Source organism: Numida meleagris, chromosome 11 (assembly GCF_002078875.1).
Source record: "Numida meleagris isolate 19003 breed g44 Domestic line chromosome 11, NumMel1.0, whole genome shotgun sequence".
Classification (NCBI taxonomy): Eukaryota; Metazoa; Chordata; class Aves; order Galliformes; family Numididae; genus Numida; species Numida meleagris.
In genome coordinates this window covers 17,404,949-17,428,956 of record NC_034419.1, presented here as the reverse complement: position 1 = coordinate 17,428,956, position 24,008 = coordinate 17,404,949, and the positions used below count along the sequence as shown (strand labels likewise).

The following is a 24,008-nucleotide window of genomic DNA, read 5'->3' as shown; positions in this document are numbered from 1 at the left end:
TTTGCCTTGTCTGGGGTCCCAATGCTGCGCTGCAGGAGGGCTCCAGGCCAGCCCAGGTGGTGGGTGCACTGCCTGACACAGGGGGAATTGCCCATGTACTCCATAAGAATCTTAGGTGAAGGACTGTAATTGAGCATGACCTTTTTGCTTGTTTAGAAACGTAGGAAGCTTTAACAAACTTTCTTGTACATCAACATATAGATAAAAGAGATGCATCTTAAAGCTGCAGAGATTTCAGGAGAGTATTTATGGATAAATAAAGGGTTTTGAGCAGTGATCCAAAATCAGCCAGTTCTTTGTTTCCACCTGTCTTTCCAGTATGCCAGTTTCCTTAGGCTATGAAGTTGCCCCTTCTCTGGTAGGCTCTTGTGAAAAAAATCAAGGATGTTAAATAGTAATAGCAGTGCCAGTGGTTTCTTATTTGTGCTCAGCAGAGACCCCGAGAGGTCACGCACCTCCAGTGCTGCAGGACAGAAGCTCCCTGGGCACCTGGGGACCCATCACTTCCACTGGGTACTAAGGACATTCTGATCTCTCTGGTTTTTCTGTGCGTTGGGTATCTCTATTGCCTCCTCTTGAGATTCTCTGAGAATGTTGGTTGGTTTCCCTTAAATAAGAGAAGAGGAAAAGGTGGTGAGGAGCTCTCTGTATGAGGCAGCCAATGGTGGGTAGCATCAGAAGCCTCTTCATCTGCACTGGGAAAAAAATATTCAGCAGAGCTAGGGCGTCTGCCAGGAGATACTGGTTATTTCCAGAGCCCGGTCAAAAACCAGTATGAATCTGGTGGCGATATTTAGAATTTCAGCAACTTTCTCTCACCCTCCAGGCAGAGCAGATCTGCTGAGTGTGCTTAGCAGGAGCGCTCAGAGCAAAATGGGAGCAGAGGCAGTCACGAGAAGCAGCCACTTGGAGAAATGCTTCTGAGATGGCTCCCATAAAAAATTATCACTTATCGGCAGCTGCTGAATGACACGGCACCGCTGCCAAAGCACCCATCTGGAGCACCTGCTCTCTGCAAAGTGCTGCTTTTGGCAGCGAGCTGGTGCTTGTCCCTGCGGCTCCTGGAGCAGCAGCTCCTGGTATCGATCCCTCGGTGTGGGGAAGGTGTGTGCTGCTTGCAGGGGCACTGCTTTGCCTTGGATTACACTAACCACAGAATATTGCCTGGCTCTGTCCGCAGTGGTCTGTGTGCGAGTTGTCTGTCTGCTGAGCTATGGCTTTTAACTCTGAAACTTTCCAGAACTGTACAGTAAGGTCACTCCTTGTTTGTATTTCACAGCGCTGTTTACTGCTGTTTATGTTCTAAGGAAAAAAAAAAAACAACATTAACACGCTGTAATACATTTGAATAAAAGTGTTTTATTTCCTGCTGGAATTTCACGCTGCTTGTGAATTTATGAGTTGGATTTCCAAGGGATAGTACTAAGCTCAAAGCAATTTTCAAAGGGGCAGGCAGAAAGTCATTAGCAACGCTTGGAAAATAAATTCTTCCTATTCTGCGTCAGTGAGATTTGCGATCCCCTTTACATATATTTTATTATGATTAGTCACTGGTTATCTTTTTGGTACTATTAAAGTAATCTGGAAAAAATATATTACATATTATGAGTACCACTTGTATTATACTAACCTGCTAAGTAGGAGCACAGGAGCACTGAAAGAGAAGTGGGAACAGATCTCCTGGGTTGGCATATCCTGTCTCCTGCTAGCACATCGCCTAATTCCTTTCATAAACAGAAGTAATCTGAACCTCTGTGTCCTGTTAGATTGGAAAGAAAAATGTTATTCTAGTATAGCTGGAGATGATTAAAGTAAGCCAATAATAAATGTAATTATAGTGAATTATAATAGATCACATGGAGATTTTATCCCTACTTATCTTGAGGTTTTGGGGAAGAGTTTGTTTTGTTCTGTTTAGCTATCATTTGCTTCCTTGAGTGTGTTTTGTTGAAGACATAGAAACAACTTTCATCGTTTTTTCTTCCATAGCCTCACAAGGAGCAAGGCCATGGCAGCAGAGTATCAGCGCGGGGTGTAGGTGCCCAGCATTGTGTGCCACCTGCTTCAGGCCCATTGCACGAAGCGTCAGCCGATTCTCCATCAGTCCCACTGGGAACTTGCAAAGCTACTGCAAAGTTTTCCATGTAAGTTTCACTTATTTTAGGCTATATGAAATTTAAAGTCTGTTTTACTTGAATATGAAGGCCTATTCAGCAGACCTATATCTAGTTCCATTGCTACAGCATCCCTGTCACATCTGAACAATAACTGAAGTACTTACCAGTGTTACTCTGCTCTCTTAAATGGAGTGCATCTGTCCTAGTGGCTTTGTTCATCCCAGGAGTGCCCTTCCTCAAACACACCTTGTGTGTGTCCCCTCACTGCACTTGGGTTGCCAACTTGAAGTACCCAAAGTAGGTGTCTCCTGGAAGATGAGCACGTTTGTGTGTTCCATCTGCACGCTGAGTGCACGGGTGATGGAAACAGCGTGGTCAGCAGGTAGTGAGCCACATGTCAGACAGGGCAAGGACACTGTGTCCACTTGCTCCAACAGCATCATCTTCAATTCTCATCTTACCATATAAATGAGTTCCTGATTTCTCCTGGAGCCTGAGAAATAGACTTCTCGCTACCGCACAGAGCAAATAAGATTTGCTGTTATGTATCTCAAGTATGGGATTTATTTTAGGATACAACAAGGATTTCATCTAAAAATATTTTCCACAATGTAGAGAGATGGAGAAAAAAAAAAAATTAATTCCTCATTGCCTCGCCTGCAGCATTTGTTTTCCTCCAGCAGAACCCAGTGGAATTTAACAGCACAGTGGCTGAAGAGCTCTTTCATATTATGGAGAGAGCAAAATAGCTCCTGTAGTGTTTTTTCCTGGCTTGTTTTAGCTGTTTCTCTCTTTCCGGTTGAAACTGCCTGAAGTGAGACTAATCAGCTATTCCTCCAGAGAGAAAGCAGGGCGACTGGAAATAAAAATAATAAATCATGGCATTTTACTATAAAGAAACAGTATCCGTCAAGGGAGTGACTTTTACAACATTATATTGCTATCTTCAACAAAAACAAACTAGTAGAATGAGAAGTTAATTCAAGTAGGATGTTTGTAGCAAATTTTCACATGAATACTGCCATGTCTATGCGCACATTTTCCACTTCAAATTGAAATCAGAAGTTCAGCTTTATCTTTCTTTTGTCCTGTTTTCTGAACCTTAATTAAGGGAGATTGTTTTTCTTATACAGAAGAGCACAATAAGTGGCTCAGCTTATTAACAAATGGGCATCTTTTGCTATGGATAATTAGAGATACCAGTCATGTTAATTCCCATTTTAGTTTGGTAAGTACCAAAGCCTACATTTCATTTTAGGACAAGTTTTTTTTATTTGGATTTCTCTAAACGCTGCTCGGATGATTGAATTCTCAATAATATGAATAATTTGGCTCCTCTTCCTGCTCTGCTATCAAAGTTTTAGATAAGTAATTTTCTTATGATTTACCCATATGACTTAAGCAAGAAAGCTACTGCCTTGAGCACCATTATTTCTCAGTCACTTGGTTCTAGGTCTTGGTATTCCCTAAGTCTGTGGATTCTGTATCACAGTGAAACCCAACGTCTAAATGCTGCAGCAACACTCAGCTTGGAATAGAAGGAGCACAGAGCTTCCTAAAGGCAACTGATGGTGTGAGGGACATGCAGTGCTGCACTGTGGGGTTGCACAAGCAGCACGAGGTCGTAAAACTGAAAGACTGGAGTACAGATGTTTGAAAGGTAACATGAATGCTAAATTCATTGCATCGCCGTGCAACGTATAGCATCATCTCGTGGCTTTTTGCAAACCAGATAAATTCTTCACAATCTGTCCCAAAATAGGAATAGCAGTAGGATTCAGTGAAGTTGCCAGCAAGGTTTCTTGAAGGAATATCAACACGTTTCTCTTGCAGGAAAATGTTTCTGTAAGAAATGTTTCTACGGCAAATTTCAACTTTCCACTGCTATTAAAAACAACAACAACAACAAAGTACATATATGTATATTTTTACATATCACTGTAGAAGAATCCACTTTTCTTTTTTCTCTTATGTCCCCAGAATAGCTTACCCTTAAAGCAGCCATTGTGGAATGATTCAAATCCAACTGCAGAAAGTATCAGGTGATTATGTTAACTGAAAATGTGAGTTGAATTAAAAAATTGTCATGCAACGTTAACTCCAGTTGTTGAATAGCGTTGTAAAAATAAGTTTCTAAACAGCAAAATGCTCAAACATATCAACACATGAATAATTCTGTTAGTTTCAGTAAGGAAACGAATTAGGGATCCCCAAGCCTACAGTTTAACAAGATGAAGCAGTAGCAATCATTACTGTGTTATCATTACTTCACTGGGTTACGAGTATTCCTCTGGTTACCCTCTGGAGGAGATGGGTGTAGGCACATTAGCCTAAAATGAGAGATACTGATCCACGCTGCTCCAAGAAGTGAGATTGGTTACCCATAGCTGCTAGGTGTGCTTGAGGCCACGAGTGTCTGAAAAAAAAAAACCCTCCTTGCTGAAGTTCCATCTCGAAAGAAGTCAAATGGAAGTCCAATTTCGCTTCTGTCACCTTCCTGTGGTGCTGGGATGCTCCGTCCTGGACGCTCCTTCCCTGCTGTGCCAAGCAGCCACCCGCTGAGCATCTCACAGCAGGACGGGTCCGTGCTGCGGTACGTGTCGCCTGGAGCCGTGCTCCTCTGCTACAATTATTCAGCTAGCGCTCTCCTGCGTGATGACACGCCTTCAAGTCAAACTCTAATGATGTGCGCGGTGTGTTTTGTTCCAGACTTTGTAGTACCCAGCTTCAGAGTTTGTCAGGACCAAAGCAGCTGTGCGAATGCATCGTCGTTCCTGATTAGGCACTTCTGATGTCGGAAGCACATTCAGACTCCTAATCTGAAGAAACTCAGGTAAAGCAAAGCGATGGAAGTTTGTTAATATATTTAAATGAAATGCAGGATAAATTTCCCAGCTGGAAAGAAGAATCAAACAACTTCTTTTTGATAGCATTATGAAAAATACTTTATGTTCCTTTTCCAGCAGCTACCTTTTAATTGCAAACAATTCAACACAGTTGTTCACATCAAAAACGATTTAGAATTGTTCTTGAATCTAATAAAATGAGTGAAAATGTTGCGTTTTTACTGCTAGAGCTCCAACTTTAAACTGTTTTAATCATTTGATTATTAACCTTGACATAAAAAGTGACAGGAGCTTTTAATTGCTTAATAGCTCAGAAGAGTCCTGGCTTTTGAATGGAGTTCATAAACGTGGCTTAAAATTGATATATGTTATCTTCAGACAAGTCGATGCCATATCCTTGAAGGATAAGGAAAAATAGCTTAAATGGGAGGATTCTCTGTGGAAATGAAATTTTGCCTAGGATTGTTTGTGTTATCACACCTCCAGATGTGTTGCTTTTTCCAGCTGATATATTCCAGAATGGTGCTTAATTATTTTGGCATTCTATTCTATCAGAGGACACAGGGCAGCCTTCTGCCATTTAGAAAAAAATGCATATATATGCATGTGTGTGTACATGTGTGTGTGCAGTCAGAACTCTAAGTCAAGAAGAAAGAACGTTTTTTTCTGAATTTGCATCTATATGCAGCTAAATTATGCATCCTCTGTATTTCGTTGTTTGTGGATGTTACTGCTGTCAGTCCCATGGAGCTGGCAGCACGCTCATCGGGGAGGCACTTCATTTTATGTGTCTCTCTCTTTGCTTTATGACACTAGTGATTTTATGCACGTACTCTTTGCAGCTTCTTCCCTTTGGCGCTTTCCACTGGTAAAATGGACCGCATTCCTTGTAGTCCAGCTGCTGCTTATACTGAATGCACAACATTCATCCCGTTTATCTCTTCTGCCTAAGTTCTAGAGAATACAACTTTCTGGGATGGCTTTTATTGTCCTCATGTTGATCATGTTGTTCTCTCCAGCCTTGCGCATTCATTTCACGTCTCATCTTTCAAGGCTCCTTCTGGTGTTGAACCAGTTGATGGTTGTAGGGTTTGAATAATAAATGTAATTTGTCAGTTCAGGTAAATAGCTCCATCTCTATTTTCTCATGTTGCTGTTCTTTTGCTCAGGCTAACGATCTTGATCTTTATAACTTTGTCAACAAATGGAGTGGCCAAACAGCCTCTCACTGTAATACATTTCTCCAAAGAGAGCTGTGCTTTGTGCGTGTTTGCTTCCCACTTGGTTCAATTTGTTACAGTGCACTCTCAGTCTTTTAAAGTTTCAGTGTCAGTTGCGGCACTATGACAAATAGTTCTGCTTCATCCCTTTTTTTTTAATACGTGATGTATCGAAAATGAGTCACAATGGTAAAGTACATACAGCCCTTTTATTTTCCTTTTGACATACTAGTAGTGGCCTGTTTTCTTTTTCACTGAAAACATCTTTAACCTTCATTTGCTAAAAACTTCTATTCCTTTTTGTAATTTACTGGGTTTGAGTCAATCTATATTTTCAATCTCTTTTTAGATACATATGCACACATATACACTTATTCCCATTCAGCTGTGTGTACACGCGGGGAATATCACCTTGTTGTGTCAGCAAGGTCCTGGACTTCTTCATCTGTCCAAGAAGAGAACAGCAAAGCTGAGCAAGGTCAGAGAACTGAACCGTCCAAGGAAGGTCCTTGCAGTTCTGCAGAGACACAGATGAAGCTGGACCAATGAGCAAGGCAGTCGCTCTGGAGATTCACATTGAAGACCCAGGAAGATGTAAGTCATAGGATGGGGACATTCGTGTCTCACATCACCGCTGGCTGTGTCTGTGTTGGTCTAGTAAAAAAGAATAAGTTGTAGAATTTGGTAGACAAATTCTTTGTTTCAAATTCTGTCGTTTCATTCTATTTTATCCTACCTAAGGGAGAAAAATTGTCAGCTTAGAGCTTGCAAATGAGTATGTGAAGTTATGGTGCTGCTTAATGGGGTGCCAGTAGAAAAAGCTGAGGCAGCCAATGGACATTTTAGAGAAGCAGGAACCTGAGGACAGTAGTGTTTGTTTTCCACCCCTAACAAAACACAAATGTGTTATTCTATGGGTTGTAAAGGTTGAATAATGCCACTTCCCCTCTCCAAAGTGTTCAGAAAACGAGCTTGTGGATGTCAGTGGATGTTTTGCCACTGCCTTCCATGATTGGGCCCCAGATAAATCGTGACTCATGGAGCCACTTGCATGGTAAATGTGAAAAATGAAAATGACCTATCCATTAACTTAATCATCATTCCATCCCTTCTCTAAGGCAAATAAAGTGCTAGATGGTGGCAGATGTTGTTGTAATTGAGGTCTTTTTTCTTATTTGAAGAGACCAATTTCTAAAGGTCATTGATGGAACTTGATGGAAATAAGCCTTTAAAGTGTGAATATTGATGGCTGAATAAAGTGAGTCTTCCAGGAGGAAGACTGCAAAAAACCATAACTATTTTTTAAAAAATTATGGGTCAAATGTTTCTTCCACTCAGGGCACTGTAAATCTGAAGTCATCTGAAGAAATCGTTGACTTCTGTGTAAATGAGGGCACAGCCTTCCTGAGTGGAATGAACTTAAGATTTTTATTCTCGTAGAGGAGAACAGAACAAAATTTACTATGATTTTGCCACAGCCTTGACAGAAGGGGAGAGAAGTGATTATGACTGTCAGACATCCTTTAAAAGTTCCTTTTTTCTCCCTTGGATGTGCCTTGCTTCAGTAACCCACGTTGTGCCTGGCAGCCACGTGCCCCTGCACGGGCACAGTTCAGAAGCACCTTTAGACACTATCTTTAATGTTCTTCTGGAAAAAGAATTAGGCAGAGGCAAGCTTTTGTTTTAATTTTGAGGAGAGATTGTGTCTTTAAAGGTATTGAAGAAGACGTATCCCAAAATAAGTGCATTGTCTGTCATTCCAATAGCATTTTTGTATAAGAGAAATTCTACCACGGAAATAATTGTAATCTGTAGCTATTATGCATTTATTTTATAGCTTCGTTGCTTCTATTAGGCATTTATAATATTTTGATCTATTTTATATACATATAATCGATAAGTATTTATGCAAATAGCATGTAGGTTTAAAAAGATAAAAACAGTATCTTAGCAAAATCTACAGATCTATAGGACAAATGTTTATGGCTGCTAGAAACTTTTGATAGATGTCATTTTTAATACTCTTCTGACAGTCTTAACTGTCATAGCACAAACAGCCCTACTAAAATTCATCTCCTCTGGACAGCTGCTCTGGTGTGATACTAAGCAGATAAAAGAAATCAAGAAGAAGATGCAGGATAGCCTGGAATACAGGAGTGAGATATAAAACATCACAAGTAACAGTTTCTCTTTCAGCCAAAAAAAAAAGAGGGGAGGTCAAACAAGTTCATGCTTCTGAGAATAACACATAGCTGAACAACGCAGCTCCTCTCCAGGCAAATGGAAGATAAACTTACAGATATCCTAGGAAAAAAAAGATGGATCGATGATGAGCTGCATGATAGCAAGCTCTAGTACCATGGAAATGGAAAGCAGAGCAATAGAGATGTTCTGAGTGGGAAAAACAGGGGGAAGCTGGCAGGAGAAGGGATTGTCACCACAACAAGGGGTGACAGCTGGAAGGATGCGAGCTGCAGCTTGGCCTGCCTGAGAAATGCAGAAGCAAAATTAGCTAGGCTGAGAGACATGCACCAAAGAACAAGATTGCATAGGACATGAAGTGTGTCAGGGATTAGAGATCATCCAGCAAGCAAAACAAATGCAGATGAAGTTTAAAAAAAAAAAAAAGCTAATAGAGTATTAAAGGTGTGCATGGCTTTCAAGGAGTTCCTATGGCAGAAAGAATGGAATTGGCTTTAACCAATTTACGGAAGTCCTCAAAGACAAACATAAGTAATGGTTGTTTTCAGTAACATTTACTACAGGACACTGCAGCCCGACTCTGGTTTGATTCCTAGAGGAGCTGCTTGTCTTTCAAGTAGCTGCAATCAACTCCCAAGCCTTTATATAATGCAGCAGTAAGTAGCAAAGACTACTTCTTTATTAGTGCTCCCGAGTCCCCCCATTACCATAATATCTACAATGCACCTAGCTTCCAATTCCACTTGTATTACTGCTATGCAAGAAGCTATGCAATACAAAAGCATTTGTGCTGGGTTTTTTGCAAGTTAAAAAGCTGCAAAGTAAAATCTTCCTTCATTTCTTGGGTAACAACCGCTTTGCAGAAATTCAGTTTTCCTAATCATAAATGCCATTTCAAAGGTAAATAGCCTCTTGTGTTAGATGACAAGAATAAGTACTGTTTACATAATTTATAGAATTAAGCAAAAATAATTTTACTAAATGATGTTTTGTAAGACTTCTACATCTACCTCCTGAAGGGTGGTGGCTTTTCAGCAGTCTGCACCCAGTGCAGACTTAGGTCTTTTTCCTTACAGTACTGTAAAAGCAAGATTCTGAAAAACAGGTAATGCCTTCCAGTAGCTGTAAGCAGTTCTGAATACAGGGCCATCAACAAATACTAAGGCACGTTAATGCAATCTGCCATGCTAACTTTTTATTATGAGATGTTTCATCCTAGCGAGGTGGGCACAGCGCAATTGCTGTGAGGATTGGAGGTCCCCATCTTGCTTTTAATTTTGTCTAGAATAATCCCTGAAATCATTCTCTCTAGCTTTAAAAATCTATTTGGTCAAATTTTCCCAAAGCTACATGGAAGATCATTTCATGAGGCTTTAAGTTTCTGTGTATTTTCTCAGTTGGGCGCCAGCCATTACTCTAAAATGAGGACGCCTATTTGGCTGTGCCTAAGGTTTTCATGGTTTCAGTTACCGTCTTCGGAATGAATACCCGCTGACAAAACTAACAGGCTCCTGCAAAAAGGTTCATAAATATCCCTCTTTACTACATCCATCAAGTTTTCACGCAGAATCTGTTCAATGAGCACTTTCAAAATCCCTCCATTTTTACAGTTCATAGGAAAGTTGATTCTTATTGTGAAAAGTGATCTTTTGCCCATTTAGGCGCACAAATTTCCTTATTTTGTAGCTGGAAGGTGTTTTTCAAGCTTGCCTGGAGTCCAAAGTATGGGAAAATCAAAACATAACAGAAAATTGGATTCAAGGGTAGATTTAGTAGTGTCATAATTTTAATCTGGTCGTAGCTTGAAACTCATCATTACTTAAAAAAATTAAAAAAATAAAAATAAAAAAGCATTATTTCATTTGCTCTTCCTGCCACTGGAAGGATTGCATTTTGCTCTTGATTTTGGCGTATGTAACGACCAAAACTTGAACAGAATTCGTGCAGTAGCACTACAGTTAGTAGAGGAGCAAGAAGCAGCAGCTGGCAAACATTTGTTAATTTATTAGGACATTACTAAAACAGTTTTTTAGGCACCTGTAAGTATTGGCAATATGGTTTTTCTACAATTCTGAATATATCTGTTTGAATTCAGACCCTTTAGTGAACGCATATGACTTGGTGTAGAAGTGCCTGGATTATAACTCGAATGGTATCTGCAGTTTGAACAGAATTTGTATCGTCTCCAAAGCCCGTGAAGCATGACTTGTCTTTATTATTATTATCAGCCTTTATTGCTGGACATTTTCCACTGACACGTTTATATAAATGCAAATACAAAAATGTGAAGTGTTTAACCTTCTATTCAAGGCCCATGATTCACTTAGTGTGTGCAAAAATCCAGAGAGTTGTCCATTATGTCCTCAACTCTTCCAAATTTCCCTTCCTGTCCTTCACACCTAAGCCATCTGTTTGTCATTTCTTGGCACTCTCCATACCTCTTTCACAAACAAACCATCTGCTCAATGCCTTTAAACTTCTATTTACCATACATACTCTTTTATCTATTTTACAATTCTTTGCATATGTCAAAATTTTAATTACATAGTCACAGATTAGGATGGCGTCAGCTTAGGGGCTTTTTCTAACAACAGTGTCTGTGATGGGCTAGAAGGCATTTAAAATGTGTTGCATTGCTCGCTGATATATGATATTTATGAAAAGTGCAACAAATTTTGAAGTGAAGAAGCAGATGATGCATGAAGGCAATAATTGTTCCAAGACACCCCCAAGTGATTGATGTCTACATAATTCCATAAATGCTATTGCTTTATTAAAATACAATAACAATATTAATTTATATGAAAATTCAGTTTGGCTAACAACTAATGCATTTAAATTTCATATAATCTAGTGCAGTCCGAACTCCTGTTAGATTGGAAAGAAAGAGAAGCTTCTTACTAAAAATTTACTACCTCAGGTCTTAGAAACTGTAAGAAGATGTGAGAGATTTTTATAAATGCTATAAATATGATTAAGATATCTTGAAGAAAGAGAGCAAAACTGATTTTCCTAAATGCAAAACAGCTAAGAAAATTAAAAAGTAACAGTCACAGTGCAAGTACTGTACGTACATAGTGCATACAGACACACAGCATTTGTTCATTACATTCAGATGGGGTTCATTCAGCCAGAGGAAACACTTTTCATCCAAACTGCTGCAGAGTGCTACCTGCTCTTTCAGGATGAGTTTGCTTTGTTATACCAGTTTAGGACAATGCATGGTTTGTGTGATGATCAGGACGAGATGAAGTTTTAGAAGAGAAAAAAGTGGCAGATCTCTTGCCACATGATCTGCAATATAAAAGAAAGATAAATTAATGAGTATTAACAGAGTGAGATTCCCTTTTGCTGGACTTTTCAAGGGCTTTGCCTGAATCTATCCTGTCTGCCCCCTAAGTTGTGAGGATTGATCAACTTGCCTGTAAACAAGAAGCATATAGAGCACTGCAAAGTACACTAGTAGGGAAATGTTTGGGGAAAAAAAACAGACAACCATCTTGAGATAGATGAACAGGTTTAACACTAGTAGGAGAGTAAGGGCTCACACTGAAGCATGTGTGAGATGAGTCTGGCTGCACTGGGGCTTATCCCAGTTGAAGGGGTGACTGGAGAGTCACCCTGGCTCGCTTACAGTGACTGCAATTGGCTTTTTACATGACCAAGATATGCCACAGAGACCTCTGCTTTCCCATCTGTTTGCAGGGAGGACTAAGAGCTACATAGACATCCTATAGCGTAGATCCTAATCAAAACAACATTGATTAAGTACAGAAACACTTCCCTGTATCTAAATGAAAAACCTTTGAAATGGCCTAATTTACTGTAAGTACAATCCTAGGAAACAGTTGTTGAAATTCAGCTGCTTATGGCAACTACATCTCTAACTGAGCACAGAACCACTCCAAACCACTTGACAGTAAATTGATCTGTGAATGTATTGCAGGTGGCTTCTCCAGGGCAGACATGCATACAAGCATGTCTGAAAACCAATAGAAGACCAGAGGGATCATAAAGATGACTTTTCCAACGGCGTTACAGACGCAATACTGGAGGTAGGTCAGTACCCAAATAAACCCAATTCAGTCTTAAATCATCCCATCCTTAGGACTCCATGGCCGCTTGGCAGATATACACATGCCCCCATAGAGCATTTTGTATATCACTTCCTTCAGGACAGCTGGGAGATGGGATCCTGTAGAGAATGTCAATGACAACTAAATCCTGACAGAGCAATTGCATCTCTTACCTTTTGTTTTATCCTGTGGCACTTCACTATGCTCAAAAGGCATTGTGTGGTACCAAACACTCCAGTATTTCTGAGAGCAGGGGTGGCTTTTGTTGTGTGAGATAAATCACGCATTTTGATACTTCCTTGCCTCTTAGTTCTGTGCGCTAAGTGATGTGTTCCTTTGTGAGATTTTATTAGCTTGACTAGAGCGAGCAGCTGTCCTAAGTCTGAAATTACACACAGTGTTGGAATGATACCAAAAGAGCTATTCTAAGCATGCAAATGGGGGAGACAATCCCACCTTCTTTTTTAATTGATTAAGGTAAATAACTAAAGCCTGGAAGAGCTCTAAAGGAGCCACTATACTTCATATCTGAATTATCCCCCTTGCCTTTTAATTATGCCTCTCTTTTTAATAATGTAGCTTTTGATATCATAGATATAACTTGGTAGAAATTTGAATATCTCCATCTAATACTGTTGTATGCATACCCACAATGACGGGCTCTTTACAGAAATTAAAGAATCTCAGTTCCTCATTATACTTTTAAAAATTCTTTAAAAGATTGGCTGTCATGATCCCTCAATTTACCATCTGATGTTCTGCTTCCTAACCAGGGCTGCACAAATTAATGGTAACGGATTTCAGTCATCTTCAGGCAATGCAATTTCTCTCATCCACCTATTCAAACAGTAGGGATTATACTCATAAAGCAGATCGATCAATACTACCTGACTTAATACCCTATTTTCCGTTGCTTTCAAATCCTCAAATTTAATCGTGCAGCCTGAAGATTCAGCTGCTTTGTTTTGGAGAAATTTCAATTTAAAAAAAAAAAAAGAAAAAAAAGCCATTCATTTTGGAAATGGAATTAAGGAGAAAAGATATTCTTTACATAAAAGTTCTTATAAATTTTCAGCTGAAATGCTTTAATGTTTCTTTGACTTAAATGAGTGGCTTGAAATGCCTTTTTATGTTCCTCAGAAGTTGATAAAGGATACTAGACAACAAAATGTATTTCTTTCAATATGGAATTGTCTAAGTTACAGATCTGAATAGAGAAAACTCATTAGATAATAACTCTTTCTGGGATGTCTACATTGGTTAAATCAATGCTTTCTGTACTGTTCCTGTACCAGTGAAACAAGAGTTTAGAATCGATTGATCTATATTTTCTCACCAAATATGACATAAAAATATGAACTTCTCTGATATATCTGTTCTTTTCTTATTGCATATATACAATGGATTCATACATATTTTACGAAAACCTTTCACCGAAACCTCTTGCAATCCTATAAAAATGCCTTCTTGTTGTGATTTTTGAGACACAGGAAGATTGATATTTGGAAAGATGATGGACTTCAAAAATAACTTCGGGTTTTCTGACCTGGCTTACTACTGCACACTGCTGTAAAATCAGGGTGGGTGGGAAGTACATCAGATGAATGTCTCAGAGACATTTGAAGTCCAGCTGTTTGATTAGCTGCCAAAAATTGTTGGAAGAACAATTCCCAGGTCCAAACAGGGACCCAACCAGCCAAGCCTGGTCAGGGATGGTGTCAGCCTCCTCAGCCTAAAAACAAAGGATAAATCTGTGCTCTAAAAGTGGCTGTTTCTTGCTTTCTGATGGTTCCTATAATAATTAAATCATTTTCTTGCTTTCCAGCACTCTGTCATCAGAGGGAGGCGCTTGCATCATTTGTTATTAATGTTTTTTCCATCCATTCTAGTTGCTACAGTAGCTGCATCATTAAGAGGTTTGAAGTATGAACAATTAGATCGTGATTTTCTTTAAGCATGCACAAGACATCACAAAAATCCAGCTGTGTGAACAAAGTAAAGAATCATCTTTGAGAGCAAATGCTGTTTGCAATCTTAAAATTTGCAGACTAAAAATTAAATGACTATTTTTATCCTCCCTTTTCTGCCAGACACTAACTAAATTTGTCACAGTAAGCATGCTTAGGATTAAAATTTTATTGATTTTTTTTTTTAAGGCAAACTTAAAATATGGTACATAAAGTTTTCATAGGTGCATTAGACTGTGGAAGACTTCCTGGCCCAGATTCCAGCTCCCGCCACCTCCAGTTCTGCTGCTGAGAGCTCCCAACCTCGGTCCCAGTGACAGGTTTAGATCCACTGTGGCTACCTTGCTCGTGGTCTGGGCCACCAAACTCAGGTACGTAGGGGTTCTTAAAGGATGGAAAAGTGTGAGAGGGAGGCTGGGAGAAACCTCTATGGGAAGGAAGTCACCCAATGGTAGGCACCACCCACTGGTTAGTGGGGATGGTCGTCAGCCTGGGAGCAGGTTATAGTCTTGACAGGAATGGGTTAATTGAGTGTTTGATGTTAAAGGCTTCTGTTGGTGTATTTTGTGCTGCAGTATCACTTTTATTCCTATGTTTGATAGGATAACTTAAGGTCTTTTTTTTTTTTTTTTTAATTTCCATTGGATTTGTCTTTCCTTTCTGTGGATTGTCTTCTATTCCCTTCTTAGCATGCCCCATATACAAACTGGGATTTTTAAGGTAAGAGGAAAACCAGGAAGATTTTAAGAACTACTGTTTTCTAGGTCCCTTGATAAGGTACTTTCCAAGGAGGTTACCCACCAACTTTCTGTGAGATTCTAATCTTGTTCTCTTGAATTGAAGAGAGTCCAGTTGTCTTCAGTAGACTAGACAATATCGAACACAAATTTTTAACTAGTTTGTCAAATGTCTCATTGCTGTTCGCTATCTGAGATGTTCCATGGGTTACCATGAAAGGCCTGGACACCTAGTTTTGTATTACAAATTCAACAGAATTATGGTATTTTTGTGTACTTTCAAGAACATAGAGAAGTAATTGAGTTTGCACCGTCACATTTGGCTGTGACTAAAAAAGATTAAGCAAAATGGAGTCTTGTATTGTGTGCACACAATACAAGTCCCTGAAAACTTCTATATGTCAGTGCAATTAATTCTGTGGGATCTATAACTGTAACTGCTAAGAGTTGCAACTGTACAACAGTAGTAAGAGGAAAAGTAATTAGTTTATGATGTCATTTCTTAGAGATAAGAGTGAGACATTTTAATGCACTCCAGAAAGATACACCAACCTACAGCAGCTGGTGAGACATCAGCTCCACCTACAGCAAAGGCTGCTCTATAGCTCTCATAGAAACACATTGAATAGATCCAAAACATTGGCACTTGTGGTAGTTCCTCTAGCTCAGGAAGGTTACCTAACTACAAGGAGGTACAAACAGGCAGCGGATTAAAGAGGCCTGCAGGGAGCTACTGAGTCCTGTGCAACTTCATACGGAGGAATTTTTAAGAACAGAGGCAAATAACTATTAGAAGGTACGTTATTATGTAAAGTATGAAAACAAAATTGATGCGTCTTCTTCCTGAAGGAATCAGGATTTTTCATATTTCTGTTGTGAAATGAAAACAAGGCGTGCAGTCTGTCCAGCAGCATCCTGAGCCTCAGATACCTTAATCTCTCAAGCGCTGAGTGCGATCTGTGGTGCCAGCTATGCTGGGGAGGGTAAGAAATTTCCCATAAAAGATTTCCAATGTCAATTAAAAATTCTGCATTTGCTTCTTAGTTTATCTGAAACTGAAGAAGGCGGCTCTCTCTTGCAGTCAAAACATGTCATATGCATATTCTCACACAGAAAGCTGTGGAGGTTCTAAAGCCTATCTTAGAGTGTTTGATTTCCTGGCTGCCTTATTTGTTTACAACAATGCTCTTAAAATTGTCTCTACCATCTGTGTGGTTTCTAGTTGTTTGAATGAGAATGAGATATTAAAATGCCATCCAGATGTCTCGTTGCATATCAGCATTAACATATTATGCAAATTGTCACTAGGATAGGTTTTTTTTCTTCTTAAACAAAACAATATTTTTCGATGGAATGGAGAGAAATAAATCTGTGAAGGATGACAAGGGAAAAAATGCGCTGAGCATATTCAGCTGAACTTTTCAATCATTTTTTATGAAAGGGTTAGGTACAAAGTGTCCTTAGTTTTTTTTTTTTTACTATAAATCTGTAGAAGAACTATTGGGTGAAAACACAATAATAAACCAACGAAGTACCACTAAACCCAAATATCTCATAAAATGAGTGCAACAAAGTGAAATACAAAATTTGCCTTTGTGTATTTATTTCACAAAAGCAGGACTTTGTGAAGAATGATAACAAATATCTGCTGGCTACTAAGCATCCAATTTAAAGAAACCTTTGGCTCTTATTCTGCAGATATTTACATGTGGAGACAAGTCCACAGAATCAACAGTGCAAGGCCGGACCTATGTACTCATTGTTCTCAGAAATAAGAAGTGTTGTCTGGAAATTAAAACGGGTGTCTGAGGTTATACTTTTTTCTTGCATCTTGATTCTTACAGTTAAGAACAAACATGATGTTGTTGCCTGTGTTTTCCTTAGAACCACAGAATGGCTTGGGTTGGAAGGGACCTCAGTGATCATCCAGTTCCACCCCGTGCCGTGGGCAGGTTTGACAGCTTATTTGGGCACCTTTATGGGCACAGAGCTGTGGATGGTTAGTCTATAATTCCTCATCATTTTTTAAACAAATTGCCTTTTTATTGTTCTTTTTGGTTCTTATTGTTTTTATTTTGTCTGCTACCAGTGGCATATAATCTTCTTAAAGAGAGTGTATCGTGTGTATGCTGGGGACTTAATCCACTGAGAGATGGAGAAGAAAAGATTGAATTTGAGCTGCTACTGCTGTGCAAGGACAGCAGTCCCAGTATGCAGCAGATCAATGATAACACAAAAATTGGTTATTGATAAATACGTTGAGAGTCCTGAGCACTAAATGCTATATACATTATAGCAGAATGTATGCACTGTATGCACTATCCCACCCTGAGGGTGAGGAAGAGACTTGTAATGATCATTTTCAAATGTCAATCTAATGTCAAAAGAGTGTTAAGAAAAGAAAGAAAGAAACGTAACTGTATATTTTAGTTCCTTCATTCATTAAGGCAGGAATCCCAGCCTGGTTGGAAAAGCTATTGCTGTTCAGAGGATAGCTAACTACTCAGGGAATAAATCTGTTTGCAGATTATTAACTGCAAAGTAAAAGCCTATTTGCTGTGTATGAACAATAGCTGCTTTTTATACTGGTGTGTTTGGACTTTCTGCAGCTAGAAATACAAACATCTGTAAACAATCCATGCATACATCTTCATTCAGAGTTCCTGAGAGTTACGAACTAATGCCAGGAGGATAATTAATCAGCCACCATTTTTTAAAGCTGCTTTTTGCTTGTCATGCAGGGAGTTTTAGTGATGCTTCTTAAAGCAACAAGGTTTTGTCTGTTGCGCTGCAGGAGCTGAAAAACATGAGCTCGTTCCTGGTTTCCAGGCGTATGCCTGGAAGTTTTAATTCATGCTCTCGCCAAGTGGAAAGAATGAATGACACTTATGATATATTGTCATCACTCTTCCACTTTTCTATTCCTGTCCCACCTGCTGGTCAGCCTGAGTTTATGTGGGCATGAGCACTGGCTGTCCTCTCAAACACATATGTGAGAGTGTTTTAGCGTGAAGTATTTTGACACTTCCAAGAATGGCTAATTATGCACATGAGAGGTCTATTTCAAGGCTTTACGCAGAACGTATTGATCTTCCATTGACTCTCGTTGCCCTTAATAGACTGGTGGGCAGTCGGGCTCTTTCTGCCTCATTTGATCTCTGCTACTTACCAGAAAGGCAATTTCTTTTCAGGTGGGGATCTAGACACATTTTCATTCTGTGTCTTCTCACATTACCTCGATGGTTGTTGTTTTTCCCTCTGTTTGAACCTCCTACACAGAGTGCTTCGAGGGAAATAACAGAATTGCATTGATGGAAATAAAAGATTTGATGTAATCCTGAGACATGTTTTAGTTAAACACAGGCAATTTGTTTGAGAGCAGCTCGATATTGGGATGAAAGTATATGGCCTTTGTATACATGAGATGGTATCATCTATCCTAAAAAGCTACAGAACTGTTAATTAGGGCAGATCAAGTGATAACATTAATTTTACTGGCATGCTAAGAAATAATTAATTTTTATTTCAGCCTCTGCCCTTCACGATGACTTTCCTCAAGTACTTGGTAAGTGAGCTTCAGTTGCACAAACTACTCTTAACACAGTCATTTTAACTATAAAAATTTTTTTTGAAGTAACTTCTTACGTGCTTTTCAATTAGCATATGCTGAGGTAATATGAGTCTTTCTTAATTTACAGTATGACTTGGTTTTTGTAACTATTATTTGCGGATACAATATCTGTTACTGTGTTCTCGAGCACCAATAGTCTTTGAAAGAAATACTTTTCTATCTATTCAGAAACATTTCACAGAGCAAAAGTGCTGAAATTAGATTAATGCATTATTAATGATGGGTGATTTGCTCAGCCCCATGAACAATAACGGAACGTTTTTAACCCATTCAGTCAAAGCCCTGTGAAGGGAGGTGAAAGCTCATTGTGTTTCTCATCATCGTGGCATTGCGAAAGAATGTCTTAATTAGTTCTGAGGCCTTAACTTCACAATTTGTCGCATGCCAGCTGTCAATGAAGAGCTGGACCTGGATGGATGAGGAAGCCACCGTAGTATGCCATCGAGCTCAGGAGGGATGTGGGCTGTAAAACTGCATTTCTCTTCTGAAGTGCAGCTGGGCGCTGATGCAGCTGTGCTCTGTGAGGGGCCTTGATGGGATCAGAGTCCCTGGACCAGGCTGACCTGTCTGAACCTCTCTCCTTTCTTAGCCGTAACGCCTATGTTCGCTGCTTCAGGTTTTGCACAGCATGGCTTCTTACACAGCATTCTTCTTCCCCCTTTAGCTGTCTTTTATATAGTTCTAATAAAGATAGTGCAACTAGAGAAGAAATGCAGTGCAGAATGGAAAATGAATTCACGTTTTTTATACACCTCAATGGATAATTAATGGCATATCTTCCTGCCTGCATGCAAGGCTTCAGAACTGATTAGCTGGCAGCTTTCACTGCTGTCCCACTGTATAAGAAAGTATGGCTATAAAAGAGAATTCAGCTTCACAGCGTTGTATACACTTAAATTTCATTGATAGTAACAACGTGAACAAGAAAATGTGAGGTATGGGGAAAAAAAGTATAAGAAAATAATTCTTCAAACCTAAAAATAAACAAGAACATAGAACAACCACCTACCAACCAACATAAGAAATGTCTAAACCGAGGTTGCAAGAGAAAACACTTCAATCCCACAAGAAGCAATTAGAAGATCTTGTGGAAATAGTGCATCAAGAAGATGAGTCTCCAGAGGAACAAAGTGCTTTTTCCTTATATATTTTTTTTTTATTATTGTTCACATGGAACTCATCTGACTGTATATTCTCTCCACAGCATTTGAATGTTGCTTTCCCCTTTCTGGATGATTATCTGTCCTCTGCTGTAAGGAGGCATGAATAAGCAAAAGTTTTCAAGGCTGCTGAAAAGGATGAAGTCCTGTTTTATTTCTCTGTGTAGAACACAAAGCCTGTAGAGGGAAATAGCAAAATATTGTTCTTCTCCAGCATGCTTTGGAAAGTGCTTGGTTTGTTTACTCATATCCCACCTGAAACAACTCGCAGATTTATTTAAATAAATAGGCTTGCACTGCGCAGCAGGTTTTTATGTGTGTGGAGCAGGGTGAAGAGAGTAATGGAAATTCTCCCTCTTGCAGAGTGGATTAGTTCATGCTTAGGCAATTTTTACCCCCTCCCCCCCCGACCTGGTGTTACTGCTTACCCCACAAAGTTGGTTTGAGCTGAAAGAGTCTGGGTCTTCCTCATCCAGGACACTTAGTCCTTGGTTTTAGGCACTCCATAATCCTGTAGACCACACGTTATTTAAAATGTGTCATTGTAATTCTCTAGTCACAGTCACTTGGAAGCTGAAAAGACCTTCATATGTTGAATCTGTTACTTGCTTAGAAATTGCTGCTCTTTCTCAGGGGTAACTGAAGGCACGATACAATCTGGTTTAATAGGTTTTATGATCAATCAACGCAAAGGCACATACCTGTCCTATTAATAATGCCAATGTGATAGGATTATTGAGCTATGCGTAGCTTCTACACAAGTATTCACTACTAATACATTCATGAAAGCTGAGAAAAATCTTAATTAGCTTTGATGCTCCTGGATTGCAGAGTAAAGGATAGTTTTACCAAAGCCTGATTGAATTGATTGTTGTGACCTCATGCTGTGCACTGTGTTTCCACAACAGAATTGATCTTTTTCCCAGATGAAGACATACACTGTTCTGAACCACATTTGAGGGTGTTCCCAACTAAGCTTGGTTAGGTGAGTAAATAATGGAAGTGGCCTGCTCGAGAGTTTTACTCTCTCTTTTTATGTATGGGATCATATTCTGAAAGTGACTATGTTAAGTTTGGTGTTACTACTTTTAGAGCCAAAACAAAAGTAAAATAAAAGGTTCTCCATGCTCACTGAGCACTGGGGAGCTACAGGCAGTCTACCAAAGAGGGGTTATACTCCAGTATTCCTGGAATGCTACTTCCTAAGGTGATGTTCCTCTTCTGTCAATCTTGTTTATCGTGAAACCTTCAGTGTTATTTCACTGCAAATATAGAGGGATAGATAGGTTCTTCAAGGTGTGACCTGAGTAAGTGCCACACAGAGATGAGTGTTCTGAAGTTATGCAAGTGTTTTGATTGAGGAAAATTTCCGTATCCTTCCATTTTTTTTCCCCAGCACCACATGGCTTATTGTCACTGTAATATTATTTCGCTGACTTCAGAAAGTGCCTTTTCATTTGTAGCACTTCACTAACAGTGTCAGTTGTCCATTAACCATTATCTCTTCTAATTTTCTTTGGGCTAATTGTAAGAAGCGTAAGAAAAAATTGTTAGGATACTGGAGCACTGAGGGATAAAAGAAGAAAAAGAGCAGGTCAAGATTGCATTGGGTCATTGCAACTTAGAGCAATATTTCTTTCAAGAACCTTGAAGGTCTAAAAGTCAATTTTTAAAAATAAGGCAGAAGAAAACCTGCTAATATCTATTAAAAAATCAATAGAAATATCTAGTTTGACATGAACTTTTATAGAAATTTCTAGGGAAAATGCTTTCTTTATGATATGACAGGCATCTTTATTACATAGGTTAAATGAGGCAGCAAAGGGAAAAATATTGCTAGCATATTGGAACAGCAAGAGTACTGAAGAGCAGATATCTATAAGCACAAAGATAAGAAAGTAAAAAAAAAAAAAACAAAAAAAACCCCAAACAACCAAACAAAAAAAACCCAAACCCTATTGGAATTGATGCTTACAGTGCAAAGCTGATGTTTGGAGAAAGGAGCATTCTTGGTGATCAAAAGGCGTCATTTATCTGCCTAATGTTTCCGAGAACTTTGAAAGAAATAGAAATAACAGTTGTGAAATTATTACAGGTTGCGAGTAAAGCAGTTTTGCTTTAGTCTGCTTTACCTTGACTAACCACAGCAGGAGATTCCTTGTAACCTTAGCTGATTATGAATACAAATCATCAGGTTTATATACACATGGTTAAAAATTCATTTTTGATAGCAGTGAATGGGGGCGGTGAAAAATTGTAAATCAAAATATGTACTTGAACAATGTCCTGTTGTGTCATGATGAAAAGGTAGAAACGTGTGAATGACAGTTGTGGGAATTAATTTTTTTTTCTTTTTATTTCCTATCTTTCAGAATTTAAACTAATAGGTGGGTGTTCCATGAGAAGACAGACGACAATTGGAACTGTATCAGGCGCATGTAGCAAACAAGTAAGATATAGGCATCTTTATAAATCAAATCTACAGCTAGAGCACAGACGGATTAACAGGTGGTGAAACAACAGATGACATATACAACACTAATGGTGAAGAAATATGGCCAGGTTGAATAGTTTGGACGAGCTTTAATTCAACATAAAGCACTTTTGGAAATAGACGGCTTTTAAAATACTTCAGGAATGATTCTGCTCTGCCCACATTGCCTGTTGGCCCGTGGGACTAGAAATTAATCCAGAACTATTGTTGGGGTAATGAACGCTGAGGCTGAGCAGTTGCTCGTATTCACTTTGCACCAATTTGAAATGATTCTCCTGATCGACTTCTCAGGCTGTGGCTCAAGTCAGTGACCACTGAGGGTCAGTTACAGTTGTCCTGACCACTCCACTCAGTATTTCCAGTTCTTGATGCCGCTAGAGGAGAAGTTACACTGATGAGAATGCTACACTATTGCAAAGCCAAGGATTCATTGTCTTGCAGAGGTTCTCACTGCCTAGGTGGGGATGGGGGGATGAGGCCAAAAACAAATGTTAGCCTTGGAGTAAATTAAAGGCAAGTAAACAGAGCAGCAGAAATATCAGTCATAATAATGAAGGTGGAAGTAGATAGATTTTCCAGATTGGTAACCTTCATCAAACAAATGCAGGGTGAGATCATTTGAACACAGCCTGGAAGAATTACGGAATGAAAAATAAGTTGAGTAAATCAACAAGCGTGTCAAGTGATACTCTGCAGTGAAGATGGAAGTTTCTTTTTTAATCTACTGAAAGGCACATTCTATTCTCACAGGGATGAAGCTATAAGGACTCATTGCCAAGAAATGTTCCTGGATACACACCTTCACCTCCTCTCGCAGAGAACTATTGATGGGCTTGCGTGGCTGACATAGTTATGAAGAAACTTTTTGTACAAGGTATGAGTGTATGTGCATGTGCACTGTTGCATTTAGTGCTAAAATAATTGCCTGAGGTGCAAAACAGGCAAAATCAGAAATGCAAGGAATGGAATAAATGAGACTGCCAAGTCAGGTCTGTACCCTTTTTACCCTTCTAGATAGTCAGGATTCTCCTTCTGTGAGAAACCCACTTGCCTGCTCCCTGGGCTGTTAGCAGGAAGGATTGATTTGAGGCCTTTACCTGTGCAGTTCCAGCTGGGACATTCAGATGGTGCAGGCAGTACATGAATGGTTGTTGAAAATAATAATATTCCATCACTAATGGTACCACGTAATAGTAGGAAGAAAGAAGGCTTATGATTTATATTATGTGTCATGCCAGTGTAAAGGAGAAAGATCTACTGAAGCATCCACTTGTTTCTCCTGGGAACATTGCTGTCAGCTCAAGATTGTGCCCCAAGGTGTGTTTTGACCAAGGGAAAATAAAATAGTCACACAGACAGGTGGGTAACTCCAATCCCAATAATGACAGCGGCATGGCCATTCCAGACAGGCTTTTAATCTTGCTGGGTTTGTATATCTATATCTACCTCACGTGCTCGAATTTTGCCCTTTAGGTTATGAAGCCTGTTCTGACTTGCACACAATTTAAATTTTCAATTTAGATATCACTAATATTTTTTAAATATTGTTTATCTGCTG

The 24,008-nt window shown here is 39.2% G+C and overlaps 2 long non-coding RNA genes across 2 annotated transcripts; both read left to right on the top strand.

The window, feature by feature from the left end:
* Positions 1,994–14,987, top strand: LOC110405002. Its single transcript, XR_002442641.1, has 5 exons — positions 1,994–2,144; positions 4,827–4,950; positions 6,533–6,777; positions 12,332–12,440; positions 14,644–14,987. It is a non-coding gene; the product is annotated as an uncharacterized LOC110405002 (long non-coding RNA).
* LOC110405053 lies at positions 16,874–23,849 on the top strand. Its single transcript, XR_002442652.1, has 5 exons — positions 16,874–17,164; positions 18,695–18,730; positions 20,865–20,941; positions 22,329–22,405; positions 23,201–23,849. It is a non-coding gene; the product is annotated as an uncharacterized LOC110405053 (long non-coding RNA).